We start from the raw sequence: 3,517 nt of genomic DNA on the forward strand, positions 1-3,517 counted from the left end.
GGCAACTCTGAAGTCGCACGGGGCATCCGGCGGCTCCCGCCCGGACCTCCGTCCGGGGCAGCGTGTGCCCCTGGGGGTTGGGCGGCAGCCGCCTGCGGGGACACAGTGTTGAGGGGGGGGCTCTCGGGAACAATGCCAGAGCCTCCCCACCGGATGCCAAAGGAGGGGTGCGGGGACGGCTCTCTTTGGAGAATTCCAGGACGGGCGAGGTACGTGCGCTGGACCGTCCCGGGTCGGGGCGGGCCTCGCGGGGGCCCCAACACGGTCCCCGTGCCGATTGGCTGGCCGGGCAGGGGCGGGAATGCTGGGCGGGGCCGCCTCCAGTTAGAAAAAGCCCGGGCTAGGGCCCGAAGAGCAGGGTGTGGGAGGGGGGTGGTGGGAGGGATGGGGGGGCACGGGGGAAACTGGGGGAACTGGGGAAACGGGGGGAACTGGGGAAACGGGGACGCGGAGGGGTAACCGGGGGAAGACGGGGAAGTGGGGTGCAGGGAAGTTTGCGTGGGGTGGGCCAAGGATCACCTTGGACATCTGGAGCCTGGCAGGAGCGGACTCACAGAGGGGCTGGCTTGGGGAGGGCCGCGGGGCGCCCGGGAGCCTTTTGGGGATCATTTTTTGCTCCCGGGCGCCCCGCAGGCCGGGCAACATCTGCGTGGGAGGGTGAAAGACCCAAGCTAGCAGCGCGGAGAAGAAGAGGGGGGAGCCAGGCATTCATCCCGGTCAATTTTGGTTTCAGATCGTGGCGACTGGTGGACAGGGGTCTTGACAGAGGCTCGCCCTGGGGCTGGGGCAGCGGAGGCGTAGCTGGCAGCCGTGGGCAGGTGAAGACAGCGCTCTGCCGGCCAGGTGAGTCCCCTTCTCCTCGCTGGTCCTTGCTCTCCTGGTCTCCTGCAGAAGGAGGTTCTGGGGAGCGCGGGCCAGCGAGGTGGAGAGGCTGGCCTCCCGGCAGAGCAGGACGCAGGCTGGTCAGGCAGCACAGGTGATATCGTCTCAGGGGAGCTGAGACAGGGCGGGCTGGGGGCCGCGGGATGGGGTGCCGCGGGCTGCCCCAGGTGGCAAGGGCATTTCCAGAGAGCCAGGCGGGAGCTTAGCAGGCAGGGCTGCCAGCACGTGTAGGGGGCACTCAGGCCCCCGGGGCGAGCAGGACAGGGTGGGGACTCAGGACAGAGGGGTTCCCAGCCGCCACTTCACCCACTGTAATTCACTTAGTAGTAGGTCACAGGAGCGGCTCCGGCCAGGCGTTCTCAGGCCTGAGCCAGAGCCTCGAGGGCCGGAGAATGAGAGAGAAGGCAGCGCAGTGCGCGGGCAACCGCGGCGGGATGTCATCTGGGGGGCGGTGGCCGCGAGACAGGCCCGGAGAGATACCTGCAGCAGGGAGGCTGCGCGGGCCCAGCCCGTGGACGCCAGCCCCACGCGGCACTGCGGCCCGGGAGCCACGCGGGAGGGCCCCAGTGCACTTGGGGACGCTGGGGACACTTGACCCGAACCGCTGGCCCTTGGGATGGGCATGAGAGATAGAACAGCACCCAGGGGAGTCAAGGACACGGGCGAGACCAGGCTAGGTGGGGCGGGTGGGGGGGCGTGAATGTGCACTCTCGGGGGAAGGGAGGCCAGGGCACAGGCAGGGGCGAGGGGCCAGAGCCGGGCACCGAGCCAGTGGGAGGGGCATTGGACTTCGAGCTCGTGGCCAAGGCGGGCCTCTGCGGGCGATGACGGAGCGGGATCGGTGCCTCTGAGCTCGGAACGGAGACGGAGGTGAGTGTCCAGCCCGCTGCCCTCCTGATGCCCTTGGCCACCTCTGCCCACCCAGTCAGCGCCCCCCACCTCTCTCTCTCTGCCCACAGCCACGTCTCCAGTGGGGTGTTGGTGCCTGCCAGCCATGGAGGCCGGGCGGCCAGGACGCGCACAGAGGGATATGATATGGTCCGGTGTGATGGAGAGAGCAGGCGGGACCGTCCAGCCTCCCAGGTGAGTGCAGATGCGGGCGGTGCCCCCACCCGGGGCCCGCTGACCCGCACTGAGCCTCATAGACGCCTCTCTCCCGTAGGACACTGGCCCCGCGGGGAGCCCGGATATCGACGTTCCTTTAGTCTCCTGACGGAGCAGACACACCACTGCTGCTCTTCAGACACCCAGAACCCTCAAGATGACAAGGTGAGAGGGCCCGCCACATGCAGGGTGGCGGGGCGCATGGGCCCCAGAGGTGGGCGCTCACGCTCTCCCTCCCCGCAGAGATGGTGCTACCCAGCTCATGCCTGGGACTTGGAACACGGACTTCTTCAAGTCTTCTAGCTCTGACTCAAGAATATGCTGCATTTTGGAACCACTACACACCCTAACTCAGGAATCAGCTCTGGAAGGTACTGTCCCCCGCGAAGTGCCCCCGCCCCGCCCCCCGGCCCAGCCTGCCCCGCCCTCACGCCTTCTCTCTGTCCGCAGGTTGACCTAAAGGAACGGACGACCCACACCACCGGAAGAGCGGCCCCCGCGGCGACACCCACCCCGGCCCGGCGACTCCATCTCTGCGGCCCCCCCCTGCCTCAGCCCCGAGACCACCGACAGCCTCCCTCCCTCCTTTTCCTCCTTTTCTGACTCTATTTTCTGATCTTCTCTCTGCTATCCTTTGCTCAGGAGACTCAGAGCCTCCAGAGTCCCGTTCTCCCCGTCCCCCTTGAATCAATTTGCACTAAAAGTCGTTTGCACTGGTTGGGGCTCTGGAGCCAGCCCTGGTCTCTGAGCGTGTGTAAGCGCGCGTGTGTGCACACTGCTGAATGTGTAGGCCTCCTTGGCCCGTGCCCCCACCCAGCACCCTTCCCACACTTGCGGGTGCCTGGGAGGGGGCCCGAGTGGGGGGGCCCGCGTGTGAGGGGCCCCGCCCGCCCGCACCGAGTCTGGAGGCTCCGAACATCAGGAGCACACACCAAGCATGAACGTGTGTCCATCTTGCCTAGTGTCCCTCCCTGCCAGGGCCTCCTCAGATGCCCTGGACTCATCAATAAACTCAGTTACAGGAATTCGTCTCAGGAGTCTTGCATTTGGGATGAACGGGGAGGGGGGGCTGGGGGGGAAATGGGGCGGGGGAACACGGGAAGGCACGGAGGGCTGCACACAGCGTGGGGGCAAACCATGGGCGGGGCCACGTGGAGGGGAGGGGGCGGCCTGGAGCCGGAACACAGAGTGGGGGGCTGCGGACACGAGGGGGGCGGGGCTCCTGTGGGAGGGGCGGCTGAGGGGGCCGGGACATAAGGAACCAGGCAAGCACCACGTGGGGGCTGGGGTGAGGGGCAGGGGGAACAAAGCGGGCCGTCAGCCCTGAGAGAGCCCCTCCCGCTCACGACGCCCAGGCCGCTCTGAGCTGCCGGGCAGAACCCCAAGGCCTGGTCTAGGAGGCTGCTTTCTAGAATCGTCCCAGGAGAGTGGGCTTGACGTGGGATCAGGCGAGCCACAGTACTGGCAGGAGGCGGGCCCCGCCTCCAGGAAGCCCACCGCCCCCACTCTCGTCCCCAGCCCTGCGCACTGG

At 67.6% G+C, this 3,517-nt stretch overlaps 1 long non-coding RNA gene across 1 annotated transcript; it reads left to right on the top strand.

Moving 5' to 3' along the window:
- The first annotated feature begins 471 nt into the window (after positions 1 to 471).
- Positions 472 to 3,011, top strand: LOC133241619 (uncharacterized). Its single transcript, XR_009734650.1, has 5 exons — positions 472 to 1,752; positions 1,842 to 1,965; positions 2,045 to 2,151; positions 2,230 to 2,357; positions 2,437 to 3,011. It is a non-coding gene; the product is annotated as an uncharacterized LOC133241619 (long non-coding RNA).
- The last annotated feature ends 506 nt before the right edge of the window (positions 3,012 to 3,517 follow it).

This window comes from Bos javanicus, chromosome 29 (genome assembly GCF_032452875.1).
Source record: "Bos javanicus breed banteng chromosome 29, ARS-OSU_banteng_1.0, whole genome shotgun sequence".
Classification (NCBI taxonomy): domain Eukaryota; kingdom Metazoa; phylum Chordata; class Mammalia; order Artiodactyla; family Bovidae; genus Bos; species Bos javanicus.